The sequence below is a fragment of the Astyanax mexicanus genome, chromosome 6, assembly GCF_023375975.1.
Source record: "Astyanax mexicanus isolate ESR-SI-001 chromosome 6, AstMex3_surface, whole genome shotgun sequence".
In the NCBI taxonomy this organism is placed as follows: Eukaryota; Metazoa; Chordata; class Actinopteri; order Characiformes; family Acestrorhamphidae; genus Astyanax; species Astyanax mexicanus.
This window is the reverse complement of record NC_064413.1, coordinates 7,517,500-7,544,664: the sequence shown is the minus strand read 5'-3', so window position 1 is coordinate 7,544,664 and position 27,165 is coordinate 7,517,500. Positions and strand designations below refer to the sequence as shown.

Sequence of the window (27,165 nt, the reverse complement as noted above, 5' to 3'; positions counted from 1 at the left end):
AATCGGAAAAGGAGAGAGGAGGAGGAGATGGGGAGGGAGGATGAGGGAGGGAGAGATGGAGAGAGAGAGAAAGAGAAAGAGAGAGCCTTTATTAATATGATTCCACACCGCTAAGTTTAGCATTCAACACGTGTCGCTTGTGATGGAGAGAGAGAGAGAGAGAGAAAGGGAGAGAGAGAAAGAGAGAGAGAGAGAGGTTGACGGTTGCTAGGTGACCGGGTGCATATACTGAATTTTAACAAAAGAGCAGGGAGAGAGAGAGGGAGAGAGAGAGAGGGTGCGTGGTTGAGTAAGGGAGAGAGAGAGAGAGAGATAGAGAAAAAGAGAGAGAGAGGAGAAGCAAGGAGAGAGAGAGTAAGTGAGTGGTTGAGAAAGAGAGAGACTGAGAGAGAGAGAGAGAGAGAGAGAGGTAGGTAGAGAGTAAGTGAGCTGGTGAAAATTGAATCCATGTAGGATTAAGCTCTCGCGCATTTCGTTCCCTGGGATCGCAGGCGCGCGCGCGGCTGGAGCTGGAGAAGCTGGAGGAGCTGCTGGTGGAGGAGCTGCTGCTGGTGGAGGAGCTGCTGAGGCTGCTGGAGGTGGTGCAGGTGGTGGTGCAGGTGGTGGAGGCAGCAGCACTGAGGATGGGGGGCCGCCTGGAGAGCGAGGGGAGAGGAGCCTGAGACGCACACACACACGCTCGCTCGCTCGGTGGCTCTCGCGCGTGCGGGCGGGCGCGCACACGGTGAGTAACGCACGGACCTAGCCTGCTGCACAGAGAGAGAGAGAGAGAGCGGGAAGAGAGACATGGGGAGAGAATGGAAGAGGGCTTTGACCCTTCTGTCATTGCTGTGCGCTCGTGCGTGTGCCATAAGGACTGACACACACTTTGACTTTTCTTTCTCTCTCTGTCAAACACACACACACTCACACACAGACTCACACACTCTCAATATCTATACATACACATAGTCTCTCTCTACCACATCTGCCTGACTGTTGTCTCTCTCTCTCTCTCTCTCTCTCTCATTCTTTCTCTTTTCTGTTCCTCACACACACACACACATGCACACATACGTTCACACAGCCGGCGTCTACAAGCTCAATTAGCCTGGAAACCTGTGTGTGTGCATGTATGGATATGCATATGTGCCTGAATGTGTGTGTGAGAAAGGGTGAGAGAGGGAGAACAAGGCTTGAATGCGAAACTGTTTAACACACGTCCTTCGCCGGTGCTGCACTGTCATTCAGCCGTGTGAGAGCTGCGGATCTATCCAGCTGCGGACAGAGCTGGAGCGTTCACACTGTGTTCTACAGCTGCCTAGTGTGTGTGTGCGTGCGTGCGTGTGTGTGTGTGTGTGCTTGTGATGTAAGAAAGCGCTCCCATACAGGCCGTCTGTCATACGCACCAAGTCGTGTGGTTTGTGTTGGATTCATTACAAGCTCTCGTTATGTTTATGCTTATAAGCTGTTGCTCTTTTCCTCCACATTCAGTCAATAACTTTACATTGGCAGAAGCTGGTGGTTACATGCTCGGACAGATTGTGACAGACTGTAGTTACACTACAGGAAGCATAGGGGGCGCTCTGTTATGTTCTGTAATGTTCATATGATCCACACTCTCATTCTGACAGACTGTAATACACTACATGATGTGAAAGGGGCGCACTCTTTAATTCTGTATAATCCATACGCTCGTTCTGGTAGACTGAAATACATTACAGGAAGTGTAGCGGGCGCTCTATAATGCTTCGTAATGTTCATATGATCCACACTCTTATTCTGACAGACTGTAATACACTACATGATGTGAAAGGGGTGCACTCTTTAATTCTGTATAATCCATATGCTCGTTCTGGTAGACTGAAATACATTACAGGAAGTGTAGAGGGCGCTCTATAATGCTTTATAATGTTTATATGACCCACACTCTCATTCTCATACATACAGACTGTAATTCTCTAATAAAAAAGTGTAGGAGGTGCTCTGTATTGATTTGTAATGTTAATTTGATAAAAATACTCATTTCGACATATTGTTTTACTCTACACCAAGTGTAGGGGCTGCTCTATAATTCTCTATAATGCTTAAATAATAAAAAAGTTCATTCTGACAGACTGTAATGAACAGTGGGCGCTCTATAATGGTCTTCAGTACACTATTGTTAGAGCAAATTGACAGAATGTTAAATCTGTTCGACTGAGCCTTTTGAATGGACTTTTAATGCAACAGATGCTAGTCATGCAGGTCAGCTACTAGCACACACTCCACTGCAGCATTGCTGCTACCGTGTTGCCACCATTGAATATTATCGGTTTCTCTTAGTGTCGTTTTGCTGTTTGGAGTTCAGAGAGCAAAAGGCAGACAGACGGGAAGTAGAGATGTTGATGAAGGGTTATCTTGAAGAAGACGAGAGGAGCAGAACGAGTGAATGAAATCCAGCAGAGCCACAGAGAGAGAGACGAAAGGTGGGAGGGAATGGGAGAGTGGGGGCAGCTGGAATTGCATATCTGAGCCTGAACACGGTTGGAGTGTCAACGTCCTTTCTCGCCTCTCTAATACCTTCCACCTCATCTTCCCCGAGGCACTCTCACTGCTCACCCTGGAGTCTTCCTCCCCTTGCATCCGTCTCCCTCACTCCCGTCCTCCCTCTGTTCATTAGTTTCTAGCCCTTCCTTCCTCTCTCTCTTTTCTTGTTTGAATTGCCGGCCTGCTAATTCCAGCACATCCCTATCCGACTTGGCCTCTCGTTCCTGCTCCTCTTTCAGTATCCCCCTTGTTCGCTTAAATGTGACTAATTAAGGTAAAGCTCGTTAACACCGAACATCAATTAGTCTTTAACGAGATCAGAGACTGGTGTTTGAGAGAGATTATGGCAGCAGCTCCCACTCCGACAAACACTCGCCATCCAGAGGGAGTCCAGCAAGGATGCAGGATTGAACATTGAACCCCTACGGGGTTGCAAGTACGTGCAACCTGCTGCTCTGTTGCTCTGGCACTCTGACACTCTGGCGTCCCGGTCTTTGGCATTCAGTATAGGCAGCCGGACACTCTCCCTTGATGCAGATGAATAGGCTCCGAAAAGGGAAACATAAGTGTTCATTTAAATAGCGTCCTGAAAAAAGCTGTGGCACTTGATGGCATCCTGTTCTCCTCAACCACGAGTTCGTACAGGAAGCAGCGTCCTCCTCTTCCCCCTCCTCCTCCTTCCTCTCCCGCTCCCTCTACCCCATCTCCACGGTTACCGTAACCACGGATATTTCTGTCCGCTTACAAACGCCGTCCTGTACAGTTACCAGGGAAATCCCTGCTAGAGTTTCCACGGCACTAAACACACAAAACCCACAGAAAACGACTCACCTGCTGCTGGCGCGTCTTGGGGGCGTTTTCGCGAGGCCTGGCGTTCCCACCGGGCTCGCCGCGTCTGTCGAGTCCAGGGTGTCCACAGCCGAAGGGCCATTACACACGCAAAGAGGCACGCCATGATTTAAAGCGCTCACAAGAGCTGACCCCCGTCTGATTAGACAGATGTTATGAGTCTTGCTTGGCATGAATTACAAGGTGCTCCCGCTACATTTCACTGATAATAATGCTCGCGCCTCGAGGGACATTTCACGTTTTTTTATTCCATATTTATGGGCTCGCTTCATCATGCTGACAGATTGAATTCCCAAAATAAGGCAAGAAACGGACATGACAGGTGCTGCCGTCGATTGGTTGTAGCGCTGCTTTGGCGAGCAGTGTTCAACCGCCTGAAATAAACTCAAATATACATTTAGCAAGGCTCATTCCAACAAGCATCAGCTGTGAAATTACTCCAACATCAGCCTGACAAAAGCAACCTTTGCTGACTAGTGAAATGGGCCTTTGCAAATGTACACATGTAGTTGGGGTTAGCTGCAGAAAGGGCTGTCACATTACCAGTTTTAGATCACTCTGGCATACAATGAGCTTTAGAGTCAGTATAATGTCCAAACTACTGTGGAGGACTGAAACTGCAGCAACTAGTGTTGAGGTTGCAGCAGATAATAATATGATACTAATAAGAAGAATATCTTAAAAAATACATTTTGGAAAGTTTGCAGAAAGGCTGAAATAAAGGATTGAAGCAGTAGTAAAAGATTCACACTGCAGTAAAAACGAATCAAAGGACTGAATCTGCTGTGAAAAACTGATAATGCATTGAGGAATTGAAAATACAGATTTAGTTTAGCCGAGATAGGCAAATGATCCATATTTCAGGAATTTCAGCAGTTAAGAATTACAAAAAAGAATTGAAAATTAATGATTAGTGACGGAATTGATCCTTGAGCAGTAAGGTGCAGTAAAGGAATGAAGCTGTAGTAAAGTATTGAAGTTACAGTATGTAGAAATTGAAGCAACACATATGGATTGCAAGTAAAGGATGGAAGCTTACAGTTAGGCGCTGAAGCTTCAGTAAAGTGTTGAATGTGCAGCAGAAAAGAATGAGGGATTTGCAGTGAGGGATTTGTGAAGCCAATTTTATTTGCATAACATTTACAACATTCCTCTCAATCCCTCATGCAAGCATTTTCACACATTGTGTGGTTTTTCATTCTGCTGCAGAGGGAAAACCAAGCTTCCCAGGTTTTAAACACAGTGTTGTGTGTTTTTGACTGATAGATTTGACACTTTTGCAGTTTTAATGCAACCAATGGCTGGAACTGGCAGTGAAGGATTGAAGCAAAACAGTTAATGTTTCAGGGTTTAAACCTCAGAGTTAAAGCTGCTGTGTACTAATCGAAAGTTGAGGCTTTGGTGGATATTTAAAGTAGCAACAATTAAGGGTTGAAAATGCTTTTAAGTTTTGAATCTGCAGCAGCCTCATATTAGTAATGGCAATAAAGATTCAAGGATTGATTTTTAAGACTTGCTTTGTTTTGTTGAAGGTTTGAAGATGGCAGTGGTGAAGAATTGAAGCTGCAGAAAAAGATGAAATGATTGAATATTCAATTGATGAATTAAAAAGGCAGCAGTGAAGGGTTGAAGCTAGGAATGCAACAAAAATCGGACTATTTAAATTATTTGTAAATGGCAAAAAGCAACTGTCAAATTAATGAAGTTTTTTTTATATTAAGTAAAGGATTGTGGCTCCAGTCAAGGGTTGAAGCTGCAGTAGTAGAGGACTGTAGCTGTAGTGAAGGATTGAAGCTGCAGTAGTAAAGGATTGTAGCTGTAGTATTAAAGGGTTGAAGCTGCAGTAGTAAAGGATTGTAGCTGTAGTATTAAAGGGTTGAAGCTGCAGTAGTAAAGGATTGTAGCTGTAGTATTAAAGGGTTGTAGCTGTAGTATTAAAGGGTTGAAGCTGCAGTAGTAAAGGATTGTAGCTGTAGTATTAAAGGGTTGTAGCTGTAGTATTAAAGGGTTGTAGCTGTAGTATTAAAGGATTGAAGCTGCAGTAGTAAAGGATTGTAGCTGTAGTATTAAAGGGTTGTAGCTGCAGTAGTAAAGAGTAGAGTTGCACGGTGTACCGAAGGTTCGATTCTTTTTCGATACTACGTCATCACAAACGATTCGGTTCTTTAGCGTTCGATGCTTTCGATACTGTATATAGCCCAGTCACTAGCTTCAAATGAGTCAAATTAGTAGGCGCGATTTGATTCAGTTCATAAGAAAACTGATTCACACCGCAGCAGTCGGTGTGGCAGGATTCAGATAAACTTAGTGTTCTGAACAAATGAATCGATTCACGCGCAAGCCAGCAGAGCAGCAGCGAGTGTAGAATGGCGACGGCTAAAAATAACAGATGTCTCTCGTCCGCGACTTGTGGACAAAACGGGCGCGAGGAGTGAAGTGTGGGAAAATAGTCTGAGATGTAGGCATCTGTTTTTTATTTATATTTTTATTTTTAAATAAAATAACGAAAACTGAAAGTGAAACTAAACTACTTTATTTATTAGCGCTGTTTTCACTCCCGCAGTTGTACAGCGGGGGGTGTTGTGCCGATTCTGTCCGCGAAGCGGGAGTCGGATTCAGTAGCGGATTTGGCACAAGCGCGGCGGCACCTCGCGCTCCGCGGTGTTAGTTGTAAGCGCTCGCGCTAGCCGCAAAATACGACAGAAAACACTGAGGGAGCTGCAGAATTATGTGTGGGACTAGAATATGAGCACGAGGAGATAAAAGATAACCTTTACCTGTGAGTAGCTCACATCAGAACACGCAAATCTCTCTCACTCTCTCTCTCACTGTGTCTCTTTCTCTCTGTCTCTCTCTCTCTCTCTCTCGCACGTGAACGCCTCCGCGTTTGACCTGCAGCACTGTGTTTAGCTGTTCTTAAAAAATCATTTTAATTAAATAATAGTTCTATGCTTCTATGTTACAGTGTTATTTAACATAATAGCAGACAAGCACCCTGATCTCTACAAACAGCTGAGAAGTCGACAGGTTAGTGGAGTTAGTCAAGATACACTCTGTCTGTAGCTTTACTAAGATTTACTAGCGACTGCTTATTAAAAACGGTAAACGGTTGATTAATAAAACGGAGCAGTGAGTGTTAAAATGAACATAACATTGTAATGTTCTTCTGTCTCTTTATTTTCCTTATTCAGAACTTAACTTCTGCCCGCCCCTCAGGTTCACATAGTCAGGCTACCATTACCTCTGGTTTTAGTTTTAGTTTTTAGGAAGTGTTTAGATAATTATGTTATAGTTAAGGTTATAATAACGAAACTTGTTTTTTGTTCAAATGTTTCATTTTAGAATAAAAACGTTTGCACCTATTGTTCAGTGTTCAATCCAGTTCAGTCAAAAATAAACATTTTATGTTCAGATATTTTATTTTTTTTTTTCTTCCAAGTATCGTTTTGGTATCGAGAATCGTGATACTACAGTTGGTATCGGTATCGAAGTCAAAATTTTGGTATCGTGACAACCCTAGTAAAGAGTTGAAGCTGCAGTAGTAAAGGATTGTAGCTGTAGTATTAAAGAGTTGAAGCTGCAGTAGTAAAGGATTGTAGCTGTAGTATTAAAGAGTTGAAGCTGCAGGATTGTAGCTGTAGTATTAAATAGTTGAAGCTGCAGTAGTAAAGGATTGTAGCTGTAGTATTAAAGAGTTGAAGCTGCAGTAGTAAAGGATTGTAGCTGTAGTATTAAAGAGTTGAAGCTGCAGTAGTAAATGATTTTGGCTGAAGATAATGGAGGTTTAATGAGATAAATCTTTATAAATGTTTATGAATGTTTGTTTCAAGTGTTGTGAGGCCTTATAAACCCTGCCTTTAGTAAAATGTTCCCAAAAAAACAATATTGGAATATCAGAAATGAAGCAGGACGTTGTTTTGATGAAGACAATGATGTGAGGGATGATTTGAATTGTAAACACTCTGTGTTTCACAGATGGATAGTGATGTGTTTGCGGTTGATTAACATTTTTTTCTATTGTTCTGAATTGATTATTCAGATGTGGAATGATGTTTCATTTTAAACTCCATTGTAAATCAAGTGCATGTGTGTCTGTGTGTGTTCTGGTGTTCTGTATATAAATGCCTAGACTGTGGGATCATGGGGAGGGGCTGGGTGGGTAATCTGATCTTACTGTGTTGGCACATTCAGGTGTGTGTGATAGTGTGTGTAAGCTCATAAATTGTTGTGAGCACAGATGTATGTGTGTGTGTGTGTGTGTGCGCTGCTAGGAGTTATGTGCTCTCATGCATGTAATATATGTGTGTTACTGTTAGTGGGTCAAACATTTCCTATTGCATACAAGTCATACAAGAGCGTTTACTGGTGATTGCCCAGATACACTGCAGGCATTTTGTGTGTGTGTGTGTGTACGCACTGGTCAGGTCAGAGGGTCAGATCATTTACTGGTAGACATATGGTCTCAAAGACAGAAAGAGGCTGCAGGAAAGAGTCTTACAAATTAATAGGGATGCACAATGATATCTGAATGATATGACTGTATTAGAATGTGCAGATAACATTATGCATTTGCAGCCTCAACACAGCAACAACTGGAGAGTTGAATGTTTTACTCTTAAAGTGTAATTTTAACTCATTCAGATTGTTATTTATCTGTTATTTAATCCAAATAAACCCAATAAATAATGCCCAACTCCACAGAGATTTAATTTAACCCCCCCTTCCAATCCTAACCTACTATCAGTGTGTAGTCTTTCCCTCCAGGGCTACCTTCCATTGGGTATTCGATTATATATTTTGTATAATGGTTGTTTGCCTAGCCAATGTGTTGTAGGCTATAAGAGCAAGTTGCCATCTTATATACTGTAAAGTGTGGGTAATGCACTGAGATTAACCCTTGTGTGGTGTTCGGGTCTGTGGGCCCCGTTTTTCATTTTTCATCAAATGATACTAAAAAAATATTTTTTCTAACTCAAACTCATTGGCATTGGCTCATTTTTTGTGAAAAACATATATCAAAACACATTTTCGATAAACACACACTGTACACCCCCCCCCCCCCCCCCTTTACCCATTTATATTACATACAGTATGTTTGGCCAAGGGCTAATAAACATTGCTTCATTTGTAAATTTGAAACTAAACAAATTTTCTACTCATATCTTGAGTTTAATTCATTTTCTTTTACATTTTATTAAAAAACGAATAAAAAAAGAGTAGCACTTTTTGAAAGAAATGTAACATAAGAAAGGTTAAGGGCAAATATTAACCATGTAAGCTGTTTATATTGCTTGCAATTTAGGTGAAGCAAGCATGTGTAAAGCATTTTAATGTAGAATTGCTTAATGTTGCTGAATTAAATACAAGTAACAAAGTAAACGAGTAACAAAAATATGAACACCACACAAGGGTTAAAAGATTAAAGTACTGATGCAAGGAAAAATATACTGGCAAGACATAAACAGGGATGTTTAAGCTTAAGTTAAGCTCCCCTGAATAATAATTCAATAATAAATAATAATATCAATTGACTAATCTTCTACTAAGTTATTTTTTTTATTCTTCTCAGTGTAAGTGTAACAATTTAGGGAGTTAAACAAATACAACTGTGAGTTATAAAGGAACTCTGGCAAGGTGTTAAATGTTTAAGTATTTTGATGTTTAAGTGTTAATTTAACTGTGAAGAGTGTGAAGCTACTATATATATTAACCCTGGTAAACTCTGTTTACTTACTATTATATCTGTCTGTGATGACTGACTGGTTGATGCTGCAGTGCATTGCTGTAGGATTAAAGGTTTATTAAGGGTTTAAATCTGCAGTAAAAACTAAGGATTGATTATTGGCAGTAGTTTGGGATTGAAGCTGAAGTAAAGAATTAAAACTGTAATGAACAACTAAACCTGCTGTACAGGATTGAATATGGAGTAAAAAATTTAAGGATGGAATCAAACAGAAAAGATTGAGGCTGTAGAAGTAAAATATATATTTTTTAAATTTTCACAGCTGTATAAAGGTATTCGAATTATAGTATAAGATTAAAACTGCAGTAATGAATACAAGCTGCATTTAGGGATTGACCCTACAGTTAGGAATTGAAACTGCTGCTGTTAGTGGGGGAAGCAGCAATAGTTAAACAGATGAATGATTCTACAGTGAGGATTAAATCTGCAGTTAGGGACTGAAATTAAAGTAGTTAAGGGTTGAAGCTCGAGTAGAGAATTCAAGCTGTAATTAAGGATGGAGGTTTAATTTCTAAACTGTATACACTCTAAAAAACAGAGGTACGAAAAGAGTACTTTTTTGTACTCAAAGGTACACTCTTTATAATTGTACCCTCATAGGTACAATATTGGTCTTTACAGGGTCAGATTTGTTCCCTCTGAAGTACAAAGTCTTTCCTAACAGCTATAAGTACAGATTTGTACATTGAGTATTCTGCATCACTGTACTAATGAACAATATATATTTTATTTGCACATTTTTCATTTGAAAGCCAGACAATTTTGCATCATGAACTTCTTGACACATCTTTAGTTGATGATAATATTTATAATCTTTATAATCTATACTGGCATAAAAAACATGGGTACAAAAAAGGACTTTCACTGAAAGGTACTTTTTTGTACCTTAATATAAGGTACAGCCCCAGCGACAAGCTTTATACTCTTTAAAGTACAAATCTGTACTTACTTTTCTTAGTGTGTACTGTATACTGTTCTATTCTGTCGTTTTATCTTTTATTAAAACATACATCCATTACAACAGGTTCAGCCCTTTACTACTACTACTCTTTAATTCCTTACTGCAGCATTTTGGGATTGACTCTGGAGTTAGGGATTGAAACTGTTGCTGAAAATGAATGAAGCAGCAACCGTTATGAGATGAACCTGCAGTAGTGAGGATCAAATCAAAATTGCGGTAGTTAAGGGTGGAAGCTTCAGTAACAGATTAGACTGCAGCAGTCAAGGATTGAATTTGCAGTGAGGTTTTTGTGCATGCATCAGATCTTTGTCATTTTTATTGATCCTGAGCTTTGGTACTGTCTTGTGAAAGCCCGGTTTTCCAAACAGATGCATTTCCCCTAATTGTGTGATTTTAATTCCACTGCAGTTGGAAAAAGAAGAGCTGTGAGCTTTTAAATACAGGCTTGTGTGATATTGACTGATGGCTCTCATTCCCAGAGTTCTGCAATTTCAGTGCTCATCTATCCTCTCACTCTGCGTCAGACGATTGAGTGTCGAGGCCGTCAATTTGTTGTCGTGAAATCCCTGATTGCGGCTCTAATGATAATCATGCATTTTTAAATAGGCGTTTAACATTTGCTGCTGAACTCACAGAATCGGTTGGCGTAAGAAAGTGACTGGCTGGAAAAAGAGACTGGCTTGTTGCTTTCTGTGCTTTCCTCCCCCTCCATAGCGAGAGACACTCTTCCTTACGTTCCCTTAGAGACCCTTTTTTGTTTCACCTCCGCTTTGATCTGACGGTGATGGCACACCCTTGACAATGTCACTCCCGTAAGGAAATATGTATAATAACATAATGGCGTATTCTCAGCGGAGTACACATGTTGAGAGAATGAGAGTGACGTGGCAAGGTCGTCAGTCACATGCGTGTCAGAATGTTAATTGCGGTTTGTCGGAAACGTGCACTCGTTGGACCCTCTGACGCTTTCTTCTTGTTATGGTAATGACGCTGCCATGCGGCCAATGACCTTTAATAATGACCATGTCATGCAGAGTGCTGCAGTGCTTCCTTTGAGCAGGACCCTAACATGACCCGGACATTACACATTGAAATCGCAGCATATATTTTAATGTATAGATTTCCAATATACAGTGGTATGAAAAGGTTTGGGGACCCCTGATAATTTTCATGATTTTCCTTTATAAATTATTGGTTGTCAAACAAAATTGGGCAGGTGCATAAATTTGGGCATTTTTGTCATTTTATTGACAATTTACATTTTGACATTTTATTGAATACCTGAAAACCAAATTTGATTGATAAGCTCATTGACCCTTGACCTACATACACAGGTGAATCCAATTATGAGAAAGGGTTAAAGTGGCCAATTTCACGTTTTTCTCCTCACTCCTCACTCTAAAGAGTTGCAAAATGGGAGCCTCAGAACACAAACTCTCAAATGACCTGAAAACAAAGATTGTTTAACATCATGGTTTAGGGGAAGGACAACAAAAAGCATCAGGAGTATAAGGTATAAGGTCACCCAAAAGCAGTGTGAAAGACTGGTGGAGAAGAACATACCAAGACACATGAAAGCTGTGATTAAAAATCTGGAATATTCCACCAATTGTTGATTATGAACTCTTCTTATATAAAACTTTAGTATTGTTGTTGCTTCTTAATGAATATAAACTAGTTTACTTTGCATTAATTGAGGTTAATTGACCATTTCTCATTTTCTCCTAATAAATGCTCTAAATGACAATATTTGTATTTGTAACTTAGGAGAAACGTTGTCTGTAGTTTATAGAATAAAATCACAACGTTCATTTTACTCAAACATATACCTATAAATAGCAAAATCAGAGAAACTGATCATTTTCTGGAGTGGTCTCTTTTATTTTTTTCCTTTCCTGAGCTGTATATATGTATACAGTACTGTGCAAAGGTTTTAGGCACCAAAGCAAATTACACTAATTCATTTATTATCTCAGCAATATGAGTGTTTTTACCTGAAAAAGCATCACATATGATTTAAACAGATGCAAATAAACACAAATACAGTAAAAATGAACAAGAATTTATCATTTTTAGGTAAGTAGGTGGTTTCCTGAACCAAGCTGAAGAACAAACTGCAGAGATTACAGATTTGTCCTGGATGCTCCTCAGCCAGCATGTGTATATTATGTTCAGTTCCATCAGCAGCTCACCTGATTTACCACATTTACCAGTAATTTACCAAACCAGGTGTTAATTAATATGATAAGAACTAGAAATAATAATTATATTAAACTCAGATAAATAGAAGAGATAAGGAGATGTATTTATTATAATGCTGCTGTTGAGCTAATAAACACTTACTGCCCAGATAAGAAGCTTTTTTCTTTAATATATATATATATATATATATATATATATATATACATATATATATATACATATATATATATATATGTATATATATATACATATATATATACATATATATATATGTATATATATATGTATATATATATATATATATATATATATATATATATATATATATATATATATATATATATACATATATATATATATATAAAGCAGTGGAATATGCCAAAAGTCATGGAACATACTAGTCCCATGTACCAAAATGCTTGGAATGTCAGTGTATATGTATACAATACATGTGCATATGTATACAAATATATGCCTGGTCCATTATAATATATAAATATATGTATGGTATATCAGATTCCCACATATTTGACTGAATGACGGGTTGGCTAGAGCGTGTCGGTCGAGGTGGCAGGCAGTGCTGGAGTGGACACACAGCCTGTGTGTGTGTGTGTGTGTGTCAGGAAACATCTGCCTGGTTGAAATACGACCCTCAATTTGATCTTATGCCACCGTTGTTTGTGTGTGTCTGCCTAGAGTCAGGCTTACACACACACACACACACACAGGTATGCAGCTTTATGTGGCTGAAATTACAAGTTAATGTGAGCAGCCATGTGTCCACTTGTGTGTGTATATGAGTATGAGTGTGTGTGTATATATCAATGAGTGTGTGTGTGTGCATGCCAAAGAAGCTGACAGCTGTGAGTGTGTCGGTGTCCATGAAGAGTGTGTTGATGTGCACAGTGTGAATCCAGCCTCTTTCTTGGCACCCGGTGTGTGCGAGGACGTGCCAGATGTTGAGCGAGAGCATGACTGTCTGTGTGTGTGTGTGTGTGTGTGTGTGTGAATGTTTATTGTATCTGTGGTGGTCAGCAGCACGGATTGCCCTCAAACTGTGAACAGATCTGGTGTGTGTGACTCATTGTGAAGTGTGTGTGATCATGACTAGAGCTGTGTTAATACAGCAGATACAGTATATCTGGAACAGGCTCGCGTCCGTTGTCGTTTCTAACTGAGTTACTGTGGTAACGGCCCCCCCAGTGACGGGAAAAATCCTCTCGTTCCTTTATTGATTTATTTCATGCAAACCAGAGGAAGACATTAACAGAATTGCCTACATTAACACCTCGTTATTGGTTCCGGGCGGTTAGGACTGTGGGGTACCACTTTAAAATAAGACTACCTTTATAAAGGGTTTATAAATGGTTATAAATAAATGGTTATAAATGGTTAATGTAGAAAGGGCAACAATGACCTGTTGCTAAATAGTGAACCCACAGCCATCTATATTGCTGCCCTTTCTACGTATGTGTTATAACTGATATTAATGATTTTTAAGGCATTTACAACCTAATTATTAACCATTAATAAACTAATTGTAAACCATTTATAAACCCTTTATAAAGGTAGTCTTATTTTAAAGTGGTACCAGACTGTGGTAGTAACAGGGCTGTTGAAGAGCTGAAGCTGAATTTGCTTAAATTATTTGTGGAGACCAGTTGTCTTAAGATATTTAGCTGAGTAATGTAATATTTAAGGAAGAAAACAATGGCCTATCTTGCATTTGCTAAAAAGTTACAAAAAAAAAAAAACTAAACAAAAAAACATTGTGATGATCTCCAGGACTGTCCAATTCTTAGGACTGACGTGACAAAAGCTTAATAAAACTTTTTAGAAGGTGTGTGTCCCGTTCCATCTGGCGTAAAACTAACACATCATTTCAGAAAAAGAACATCATACTGAACGTAAAACATGGTGGTGGTAGTGTGATGGTCTGGGGCTACCCTGTTGTTTAGGGCCTGGACAACTTGCTGTAATAGATGGAACCAAGAATTTCCTGAAGGAGAATATCCGGCCATCTTTTTGTGACCTCAAGCTCATGTGTACTTGGGTTCTGCAGCAGGACAATGACCCAAAGCTCACAAACATAAAGTCCAACTCTGAAAGGCTTAAGAAAAGTGGCCTAGTCTGATAGAGATGCTGCGGATGATCCTAAACAGGAGGTTCATGCTCAAAAACCCTCCAATGTGACTCAATTAAAACAATTCTGTAAAGAAGAGTGGACCAAACCAGTTATAAAGCTTATATAATAATATAAGCTTGATTGCAGTTTTTCCACAAAGGGTGGCACAACCAAGTTATTAGATTTAGGAGCAAACTCTTTTTCAAACAATGCCAGGTTGGTTTGAATAGTTTTTTTTTTTACTTCAATATATAAAATTATCATTTAAAAGGTGCTTTTTCTTTGTCTGATATTAAAGTTTGTTTGGTAACCAGAAAAAATCAGTACGTTAACCCTTGTGTGGTGTTCGGGTCTGTGGGACCCGTTTTCATTTTTTTTATCAAATGATACTAAAAAAACTCAAACTCATTGGCATTGGCTCATTTTTTGTGAGAAACATATATCAAAACACATTTTCGATAAACACACACTGTACACCCCCCCCCCCCCAACCATTTATATTACATACAGTATGTTTGGCCAAGGGCTAATAAACATTGCTTCATTTGTAAATTTGAAACTAAACAAATTTTTCTACTCATATCTTGAGTTTAATTCATTTTCTTTTACATTTTATTAAAAAACTAATAAAAAAAAGAGTAGCACTTTTTGAAAGAAATGTAACATAAGAAAGGTAAAGGGTAAATATTAACCATGTAAGCTGTTTATATTGCTTGCAATTTAGGTGAAGCAAGCATGTGTAAAGCATTTTAATGTAAAATTGCTTAATTTTGCTGAATTAAATACAAGTAACAAAGTAAACGAGTAACAAAAATATGAACACCACACAAGGATTAAAACAGCAAAAACAAAAGAAATATTTTTTCACGCCACTGTATATTATGAAACATGTCACATCATTATAGCTGTTGCGAACACCCAGCACTAATCAAGACAGTGTGAAAAGTGCGTGTGTGTGTGTTTGGTGTTAATGCAGCTCTCATTATCGAAGCTCCCTCATCTGCATATAGCATACGAGAGTGCGAGACAGTGTGTGGTATCCTGTGAAGAGAGTTTCCGTACGAATCCTTCCTCATCAGTTCCTCATCAGTTCCTCATCAGTTCCTCAAACCTGCAACTCACCAGTCCAGCTGTTACTGTGTCACTCTGAACCCGCCGCTCTCTCTCGCTGGAGCGCGAGCCGTAAACCTGCACTCTGAAGCTTTAACAGCCAAACCGTGTTCATTAAGACACTGTCAGGAATCAGCACCGAGGATCGGGTCGAAAGGTCCCGGATAGAACTGTTTAAATATGAGGAATAATTTTGCCAGCTGACTGGTTTCTTATGGTTCACCGTGCTCTGAGAGAGCCACGCGGGCACTGACAATGTTTCAGACAGCGTCTCGCATCCCTAACTACAAAGTCAGAGGTTCAAACACAACTATTTCTGGATTATTGAGCTTTTTTGTTTCCGTGGGGATGCCTTTTTTTTTTTGTTGTTGTCAGGTAAACTCACTTTACTCTTTCACTAAGATTCTGCAAGACCAGGAATGGGTTCTGAGCCAAGGAACACTTTTAGAATCCACAATGGTTCTTTAAAGCAGTAAAACAAATACTATATATATATACAGTGGCGTGAAAAGGTGTTGGCCCCTTCATGATTTCTTACTTTTTGCATGTTTGCTGCCACTCATAAATGTTTCAGATCATCTAATAGATTGAAATATTATTCCAAGACAACACAGGTAAACACAAAATGCAGTTTTGTGAAAAACGTTTACTATTAAGAGAGAAAAAAATCCAAATCTAATTTAAAACCTTTAGCAACAACCAATGCAATCAGTAGTTTGCATTAACTTGCAGTGAGTTTTTCATATCGCTGTGGAATCATTTTGGCTCCACTCATCTTTACAGAACTCTTGTAATTCCGCCACATTGGAGGATTTTTTTTTAGCATGAACCACATTTTTAAGGTCATTGTCCTGCTGCAGAACCCAAATTCGTTTCAGCTTGAGGTCACAAACAGATAAACAGCAGAATTTATGATTCCATTAATTACAGCAAATCTTCCAGGACCTGAAGCAGCAAAACAGCCCCAGACCATCACACTACCACCACCATGTTTTACTGTTATACGGGATAATGTTTTTTTTCTGAGAGGTGGTGTTACTTTTACACCACATGTAACAGGAAACACACCTTACAAAAAGTTCATCAAGATGTTTTCTGGGAAAATTGAGACGAGCCTGCAGTTCTTTGATTATTGTTGTGGGGTCTTTTGTGACCTCTTGAATGAGTTTTTGCTGTGCTCTTGGAGCAATTTTGGTTGGCCGGCCACTCCTGGGAAGGTTCACCACTGTTCCGCCATTTTGCCATTTATAGAAAATGGCTCTCACTGTGATTCCCTTGAGTCCCAAAAGTTTAGAAATAGCTTTATAACCTTTTTCAGACTGATAGATCTCAATTACTTTCTTTCTCATTTGTTCCTGAATTTCTTTGGATATAGGCATGATGTCCAGCTTTTGAGTATCTTTTGGTCTACTTTGCTTTGTCAGGCAGGTCCTATTTAAGTGATTTCTTGGTTAAGAACATCACATCAATTATGGCTCTCCAAACCCTCATTGACTATCAGTCAATGATTTAAAATCATAAATTGTACATGTCATTTGTAAATCAAGGGAGCAGAGTCTGGAGGAAGAGTAGAGAGACACACAGTCCAAACTGCTTGAGGTCTAGTGTCAAGTTTCCACCAATCAGTGATGGTTTGGAGAGACATGTCATCTGCTGGTGTTGATCCACTGTGTTTTATTATCAAGTCTAAAGTCAGTGCAGTTTTGTTTTCCCACAAAATCTAACAGCACTTCATGCTTCCCTCTGCTACTGACAACTTTTTTAGAGATGCAGATTTCATTTTCCAGCAGGACTTGGCACACTGCTACCAAAAGTACCAATTGGTCTTATATAATATTCTAATAATACTGACTTTTGGATTTTCATAACTTTTGAATGATATTCTATTTTTTGAGATGCACCTGTCTTAATAATATTTAATATTACTCTAAAAGTAACTAGTTACCAGTAAAAGTAACTATTGCATTACTTTTGTGTTACTCGCCCCTGTAACCCCCACCTCTAGTAATGCCATTTATTTCAACACCGTTATTCCCATCACTGTAAATTATAGGCTTCTTTATAATGTAGGGAAAACATTCATGTGAAAACAAGGCTGTAAAAATGCTGTCTAAATTCCTCTCAGGTTGCTCCATAGTAAGGGATCATAAATTACAACCAGAATTTCCATTTATGCTCCCTTTTGAATGGATTATATTTTAATTTAGAGTCCGGTCAACACTGGAGGTGAAGAGTGAAGGCTCTTCTCGGGGCATCTGTAGCTCAAGGGCTGATATATTTTATATGATGTTGGACAGCTCAAGGATTTTTCCAGCAGTAAGGCTCCTCAAAGAAGAAGCTCTAAAAGTGAGTAGCAGGGAGGAAGTGCTGTCTTCAAGAGACCCTCTCGAGAGCTAGATTGACTCTGCACGTAGCCTAGCGCCTACCGCTAAAAAACTAGCGCGGGTCCATCCCGCCGAAGCTTCTCTAGAGCCAACTACCTGCTAATAGAGGTGCTGGGGAAGCCATTCATCATCCCCATGCTTCTGAAAAGCAGCCAGCTTTTTAAGAATGAGGCCAAAGCTGGGAGTGTTTTTGAATGGCGCTAAGCGGAGGTAGCATCAGTGGAAAGGTGGCTGTATAAATGGGGGTCAATTGAAAGACCCCTATAATTTTAGAGAGGAAAGTGCTTGGTTAAATTAAACAGGCTGAATGGGGATTGCTTTGTTTCTTGAACACAGAGCATATCGAGTGTGAGAGCTGTTTTGTTCCAGTTGCTCGTTTTGGTGGAACACGGACTTCCCGTTTCATTGTTAGGAGGATTTGATTAATTGAGGTTTGTGGGAACTTACATTAGCAGAAGTGAAATGTTTGGTGGTTTTATTACAAAGCAAGATATATTGGGTTTATATGAATATTATATGAATATTGACAGATGTATAGTTAAACATATATTTTATGTGGTGAGAATTATTCATAGTGATTGTCTGAACCTCTAAAGGTTCACTCACAGAAGATTATTTCACCAAATGGTTATGAATATATTCTGATACCTAATTCACTACCCCTGATTCAGTGAATAAAGTGAATAAAGAATAAAGGAAACTTTATTTTACTTTATTGTAAACATCTCAGCTTGGTTGTAAGGATTTCTGAATTAGAACTTAATTTACTGAGTATAAAAGTGCGTTTTCACACCTGTAGTTGGTTTCTGTGGTCTGGATCAGTTGATGAGTTTGTTTATTTCGAGTGTTTTCTCCCTCTCTTTGGTTTGGTTTCACAAAGACATAAACCTAAACGCACCAAAATGTGCAGCAATAAACCACGCAAGCACATTGTCTTCTCTGATTGGTCAGAGCTGTCTGTTGCAGGAGCAACAAAGTATATATCTGTGCAGTGTGAAGCTGCTTTAACACAGAACGCTGAAAAGTTGCTGCTGTGCTTTCAAACACTGTGTTTTTAACAAGACGTGCAGCGCAGATCCGCAATTCGTGGATGCGAGCATTGTAGGGCTGCAACTAATAATTATTTTGGTAGTTGACTAATTTGACAATAATTTTTTCATTTAGTCGACTAGTCAACGATTATTTCTGCCATGTTCATGATCTCTAAAAACAATAAATACAGCTTACATGAGATTTAAAAGGCATTTAAATGTCTGGATGTGGTTTAAACGTGAAACGTACTGATATTTAGTAAATAAATATAGAAAATATGTTGTGTTTGGGCACTTTTGGAGACACAAAATGAGTTGAATTTAAACAGTTTGAGTGAGCCATTTATCCATCTCACATTGCACTTCTGTCCCCAGCACTTGTGTAACCAGTGCAATGCAGGGCTTAAATTAACGATTAGTCGACAATGAAATTTGTAGTCGACAAATTTAAATAATCGACATTGACGATTATATCGACTAATTGTTGCAGCCCTAGAGCAGTGAATGCTGCGCATACTGTGTGTGTAAACAGTGTGGAGCACCAAAAATATTGTTTGTTCATAGCAGTACATTATCTGGTAAATATATATCAGATTAAACCGTGCTTTATTAACAGTTTAGCTCAATTAAAAAGAAGTAGGTTTGATAGCTGCGTTGGATCGAGACCAGATCATGTTTTTATCACAAGCAAACTGCTCCAGAAAAAAAACTGTGGGGCAGATTGTGGCGAAGTTAGGATCGAACTTGGTGAAGTGATTAATTTGCATAAAAAAAATACTGATTCCATTGGTTACTGATTCCAAATTAATCATGTGTGTTAACGCTTTAAAGTTGACAACCCTTAAATTTAAAACACAACTCAAGAGAAGTTAGCCCTGGTGGGCCAGACTACACACTGATAGTGATGGAGGGTTAATTATTATGCTCCTCATTTCACACATTTTATCCTAAATGCATATTTATGGACTTCACAAATGTGCTGTATGCTTAAACAATAAAACAAATAGTGTCTCAAGCATTGGGCATAACTGTGTTCATAACGTATTTGGTGTAATGAACTTATTTTAAAGGTTTCGTTCACCCCCATTGTGAACAGTATGGATTGGAAGTTTCAGCAGAACGCTTTACACCAGAGCGCTTCACACCAAAACCCGCTCTCTGATTGTGTTTGTTCTCGTCTTATCTCATTAATTAAGCAGTGAAAAAAATCTGTGAAAATCTCTTTAAAGGTGTTAAGAGGCTTGAGGAGGTGGGAACTTCTTTTTCTTATGTTTTCCTTGTAAGAATCATAAATCTGGAGAAGGCTGGCTTCCAGGCCCCCCTGCAACCCCGCAGCCCCGCAGCTCTGCTGTTCAGGTGGGGTTTATTGTTTTCATGAATGAATCGTCTTCCTTAAGGTGCTTTTTTTTTTTTTTCTTTTTGTGAATGGAGGTTGAGCAGCCTGTTGAGACGGGAAGAGAGAGAGAGAGAGAGAAGGAGAGAAAGTGCGCGAGAGTGAGTGCGGAGAGAAGCGCAGCTTGCTCAGATATAGCGAGCTTTACAGGGATGTGCTGTTCCTCTCCTCAAGCTGCTTCCAGAGAGAGAGAGAGAGACAGAAGAAGAGAGAAGAGAGCTGCTTGTAAATGGCAGCTGGTAGGCTCCTCGTCTCAGCGTGGGAATATAGGTTGAGGGAAATGATTCTCACTCAGCATTTCTTTTTTTTCTTTTTTTTTTTTTTACTTTTGATGTGCATTGCTTACTAAAGGCTTCTATATTCTGCCTCTATGATCCCGCTACTGGTTCTTCTGGTTCTCTTCCAGCCTGCAGAAGCATTTCTAAGCTATACTGTGTGAACTTGGCAGAGGTCATGAATTTAAGCATCAATAATAAAACACAGAGGCCCGTATTCCTCATGCTGCTCAGGCCCTGTGTACACCCGGCCTACTCCAACCCAGCTTCTGCAGCCAGATATTGATCTGCTCTCATTTCCCCGCACAATATTTACATTTTTAAACCAAGTAGACGTGGATGTGGTGCTGGAGCGGAGTGGGCGGAGTCTCCACAGGCTGTACTGTGTTGGTGTTTAATGCTGTATAAATGGTTTTGCAGTTGTGGTGCAGAACATTCCAGCAAAAGCTTGATAATGAGCTGATAAGGTGTCCTTGTTTAACTAAGCAGCAAAAACTCAAAAACTACATTACATTATCAAGTGTTTTAGTTAACTTATTTTTTTTTTGCTGTGCCTGACATATGTGGAAGCTAATTTCTGGCTTTACCAATGATACCAATGATCAGTGGTGAAATATAAACATAAATTTTAGTGCTGGCGGTATGACCAAAATGTATATCATGGTATTTCTCAAGATTCTGATGGTTTCACAGTATTGCTATATTTATTTTATATATTTTTTTGCACCAAGGTTTTAAATTAAGGCTTTCGGTACTATTGGGTAGGCCTGGACAATATTTCAATATCGTTATTTATCACGATAAGAAATGTTTCAATAACGGTGATATAACGGTGATATGTGGAATATCGATATGTATTATTTAAAGAATCTATCACAGACAGACGTTTTTTAGTGGCGTCAGTTCACTGCAGAAATGAACACAATCAGCCTCCGTAGCCGGGCTACGTCAGTTTGTAATGACATAATCATACAAGCACGTAGCCAGCTAGGCTAGGCTAGACTAGGCCTGGGTCCGCTCCGCGCCGCTCTGCATCGCATCTAAAATGTCCCCCGATGAAGCTCGGCTGCGCTCCGGTCCGGTCTGTTCCACCACAAGCAGTTTCACTACACACAATATCTGAAGCACTTTTGTAGTTTATGTTGTATGTAAGTTATTTATAGTTGATATAGGTTTGTTTATTTGACGGGGATATCATGTTCCTTTTATATATATGAATAATTTTTGTATTCTTTATCATGGATGAAGCACTTTTGTTTTGATCTGATAAATATGTTTTTTAAAAAAATAAGAAGCTCTGCCTCTGTTGTATTGTAAAGTTATTTATATTGGTAATATGTATATAGGTTGTAGGTTTGTGTTGTGAGATGTCATGTTTTTATTTTGCTACATGCAAATAAAAGTGTGCATTGATTTATTCTGACCATTTTTTATTTTATTAAGTATTATACAGTTTTTGTGAGAGGAGGCTTTAAAGACTTAAATTAAAATTTCAGACAGTAATGTACAGATTCCCATTGCAGGGATTCTTAGCAGTTTTTCGGAGGCCTTCAAAGTATTTATATCGATATTGAAATTATATCGTATCGGCCGAAATTAAGGAATAGTTCGTAATATAAATTGTAGCCATATCGTCCAGCACTACTATTGGGTTTACTTTGTCCCACAAAATTACATAATATATGAAGAAATCATATACTCTGCATTAGCAGAAAAAAACTCTGCAATATAAATGATATAAAAACAATATGAAAAAAAGTCGGCAACTTTTGTTTGGAATTCTAGAAAAACTTATATTGAACATATTTTTCGTACTGTATGGAGGAGTAGGGCAATGGAGGGCAGCTATAAGGCAACTTCTCTAGAACAAAGCGTTTCACACCAATCCCACTGTGGCTCTTTTTGTTCACATAATAACGAATTAATTATGCAGAAAAAAAATCTGTGAAAATCCTCTTTAAGGTGATAAAAAAGCAAGAGGACGTAATCAGAAATTTTGAAGAGTTTGACCTCCATAATGGAACCACTGATTTACTCAATCGATGACTGATTTCTAATAGTTTTGAGATCTTTTTAAAATCTCTGCCCAGACACCTCTACATTCTTAACCTTTTTTTTAAAGGCCTCAGAGAGCTCTTTGGATATGGCAATGGTGATCCACTCACTCCAGTAATGGGAGACATTATGAGTATGCGTATGGATATTATGGGAATATATGAGTATGATTTGGATGTAATGGGTATAGATGGATGTGGCTTCACTGGGTGGGGTATGGATGGATATTGGTACAGGTACTAAGTAAGAGTATAATGGATAATAATGGGTATAGATGAGTATGGGTATGCATGAGCATGGATTGTATACATTTGGATGGTTTGGGTATGGATGTGTATAGGGTACAAATGTATTGGTATAGATGTGGTTGTGGATGATATGAGTGGACATGGATGTTGTTTAAACATGGAAAGTACTGATATTTAGTGAGTAAATATGTAATCTGTTCTCTATGGGCACTTTTGGAGACACAGACCTAGTTGAGTGTAACCTGTGTGTTTGAGTGATCCATTTTCCCCCATTTATCCCCCACTGCGCTTCTGTCCCCAGCACTTTGTGTAATGCAGCACTGTTACAAATTAACGATTAGTTGATAATGAAATTTGTAGTCGACAAATAAAAAAATTGGCATTGTCGATTATATCGACTGATCGTTGCAGCCCTACTGGATGGATAAGCATGATTCAAGTAATTTTAGAGTTCAGTCGAACGTCATTTAAGCACGTCTTGAGTGCAGTTGCGAGTAAATTATTTTAAAATCTATAGTCTCTAGAGTCTTTATCTAGAGTCAAATTATGAGATATTTATAGGGGACACATTATGCAAAATCACTTGTACTTGTAAATTCATCCATCCATCCATCCATTGGTTTTCTGTAAATCAGTTGAAAGAGTTTTGTATCAGGAATCATTTGGTTTTATGAGCCGTAACAAAACCTGCATAGAACCACCGTGACACCACCCCTCACCCATCAACCTTTACCAAAACCAATTCGGTAAACAGTACACAGCAGGATTAGCCCGCAGACTTTGTCTGAGGGAGGGATCTGTACCTACTGTCTGTGACAAATTAGCAGATGTGGGAAATGTTAGTACTTTCAAATAATGACTTTTTGTTTTTCTATCGCAGCTATGCAAAAATGTACTTGTTTGTGTTTTGCCATTTAGCACAAGCTAACATTAATGAGTGTCAAATGCTTAGCATACACATAGGGCATGGCCAGCTACAGCTTATTTGCATAAAAGTGACAGAGCCCTTAAACAGCTTATTCTGAAAGGAACTGAAACTGGCAAGAATAGAGCTCTTTATGCAAAAAAAAGAACTTCATGAACATGTTTTTTTAAAGGCCGTAGACCTATTATAACTTGTGTTTAAAGAGGTATAATATGTCCCCTCTATGTATGTCTTTCAGGTGAAGTGCAAGTCAAATTGAGTCACTGAATAATGTGTTAGAGTCAAGTCATTAGACATTTAAGCATGAGACTAAGTCAAGAGTCATTTGAGCATGAGTCAGAGTCATGTTGCAAGCAAATCATTTAGTCAAGATTTTCAGAAAGTCAAGCAAAATGAATGAAGCTCATTTCTTGCAGAGGCAGTATGAATACAGTATGATTGCAGACATAACCTCTGTTTATTTAATCTGATAATTTTAACCCTAACCCTTTTCTCTTGAGTGACTGAATGGAGCATCATCAAGCAAATGGGGCAGATCGGGAAGTTCTTCTCCCCTTATGATGGAGAAATCCAGGCACTGATCCCCCTAGACAGGATCTGATTAGTTCTACTTTGATCCAGCATCGTTTAACGACATGATGCAATTAGAAATCAACACCAAGCACGGAGAAAGTCCCCAGCTCTCACTGCTTTCATGTCACCTTGCTCTCGCGCTCACTTTAAAAGCGCTGTAACCGTCAGCAGAGCCTCAACCTGGCCTTCAAACAAACCTGCAGATATGAAGACGATACCTGCAAAGGAAGGTCACGGTACACCGGCATGGATCAAATGAAAGGATTTCTTGTGTAATTTGTCACACCTATAACATGCAGAGATCATATCATCACACCCAGTGTGTACTTTTTCCTCCAGCTTAGTCATGTCAGCACTGTTCACTGCATTTAAGGATCCCTTTCCTGATTTCTGCTTGTATATACAGTACTAAAAAAGGGTTTGGGCACCCTTAATTATTTTCAAGAATTTCCCTAATAAATCATTCAGATCAGCAATTTCAGTTAAGTATATCATCTAGAAGATGAGCACTGTGATATTTGAGAAGTGAAATAAAATTTATAGTAATTACAGAAAGTGTGCAATAATTCTTTAAACACATTCTGTAAATCAAATAAACTTAATTTTAAATATATCATGTTTTTACATGTTGTGAGTAAATTATGTAAAAGCCCAGAGTCTCTAGAGTCTTTATCTAGAGTCAAATTATGAGATATTTATAGGGGACACATCATGCAAAATCACTTGTACTTGTAAATTCATCCATCCATTGGTTTTCTATAAATCAGTTAAAAGAGTTTTGTGTCAGGAATCATTTGGTTTTATGAGTCGTAACAAAATCTGCATAGAACCACCGTGGCACCACCCCTCACCCATCAACCTTTACCAGAGCCATTTCGGGACACAGTACACAGCAGGATTATCCCGCAGACTTTGTTTGAGGGAGGGATCTGTACCTACTGTCTGTGACAAATTAGCAGATGTGGGAAATGTTAGTACTTTCAAATAATGACTTTTGTTTTTCTATCGCAGCTAAGCAAGCTAATTTTAAATATATCATGTTTTTACATTAGATATTTAACTGAAATTGCTGAGTCAAACCATCTATGAATATTGATCTCTACAAATACATTCCTTAGATGTAGTTAAAGATGGGCAGTTTCGGCAATTTGGCTTCCATATTTGAGTTGAGCGTTGAGTTAAATTAAAGCATGTGTTCAAGTCGAGTCATTTTAATGTGAGAGCAAGTGCTTTTGTGAGTCTAAATCCAGTTCTGAGTTATATAAAGTCCCAAATCTCTTTTGTGTGAGTCTGAATCAAGTCAGGAGTCAATTAAAAGTGCCTCTGGGGCAACATTCATTTAAACCAAGGTCATTTAATTCGAGTGCAAGTCCAGTCTTTTAAGAGTGATTCTACCTAATGTCTACACTGTAGGCCTGGATAAGTTAAATGTACTTTAATTATTTGAGAAAACTGTTTGCCTTAAGATTTTGAAGTAATCAAATCAGCTCAGTAGAGTTAACAGCTCAGAAAATGATGCTTGTTCTTACAGCCTACAATAGAGTTAATCATAATATATATATATATATATATATATATATATATATATATATATATATATATATATATATATATAATCTACAAGTTTTCCTGAAGTAGCTTGCCTGACTTGGTGACGCACCCAGTATGCAAATAGAATGTGCCAAAAGCCAATGGAAAAGAAGCTCAACCCCAGCTTGTTACACACATATGGATGTCTAGCAGTGCACAAACCCAACTTTACATTACATTACACTACATTACATTACATTACATTACTTTTGGCAGACGCTTTTGTCCAAAGCGACTTACAATAGTCAAGTACAATGTAAAATAAGTTTAAAGGTAAAACATCTTTGGATAGGGATAAAAGGAGGTCAAAGGGGAATAATAGGATAGAGGAGTGAAGGAGGGGAAGAAGGAAATGAGGTTAGAAGTAGTTAGTGTGTTAGAGGTGTTAAGAGAGTAAGTGCTCTTTGAAGAGCTCTGTCTTCAGGAGTTTCTTAAAGATAACGAGAGATTCTCCTGATCTGGTAGTGGAAGGTAGTTTGTTCCACCATTGGGGAACTCTGTATGAGAACAGTCTGGATTGCTTTGTGTGAGTGTTTGGCAAAGCGAGGCGACGTTCATTGGAGGAGCGCAGCGGCCAGGAGGTAGCGTAAGCCTTCAGGAGTGAATGCAGGTGGGAAGGAGCTGTTCTGTCATCACATTGTAGGCGATTGTAAGAGCTTTGAATTTGATGCGAGCATCAACTGGTAGCAATGGAGCTCAATGAGCAGCGGGGTGACATGTGCCCGTTTTGGCTGGTTGAAGACCAGACGTGCTGCTGCGTTCTGGATCATCTGAAGTGGTTTTACTACACAGGCCGGGAGGCCAGTTAGCAGGGCATTGCAGTAGTCGAGGCGTGAGATGACGACCGCTTGCACCAGGAGTTGGGTGGCCTGTTGCGTCAAGAACGGTCTAATTTTTCGGATGTTATAGAGCGCAAAGCGGCAGGACCGAGCAACTGAGGCCACATGGTGCGTGAAGGAGAGTTGGTCATCAACCAGAACACCCAGGTTCCTAGCAACCTTTGTCGGTGAGAGAGAGAGAGAGTCGATACTTATAGAGAAGTTGTGTTGAAAAGATGGTTTTGCTGGTATAACCAGAAGTTCAGTCTTTGAGAGATTTAATTGAAGGTGATGCTCCCTCATCCATGAGGATATGTCAGAGAGACACTGCGATATCCGTGCAGAGATTGAGTGATCTTCAGGTGAGAACGACAG

General features: G+C 39.1%; 1 protein-coding gene across 6 annotated transcripts in view; it reads left to right on the top strand.

Annotated features, from left to right (window-relative positions):
* Positions 1–27,165, top strand: part of LOC103043141 (glutamate receptor ionotropic, NMDA 2D) — a 205,101-nt gene that overhangs the window by 7,703 nt on the left and 170,233 nt on the right. Inside the window, exon 3 of one of the 6 annotated variants that reach the window (XM_049480395.1) lies at positions 492–724. The exons of the other annotated variants lie outside the window; for them this stretch is intronic. The gene's annotated coding sequence lies outside the window, so the exon portion shown is untranslated. The remainder of the gene's footprint in view (positions 1–491; positions 725–27,165) is intronic. 6 annotated transcript variants of the gene reach the window in all.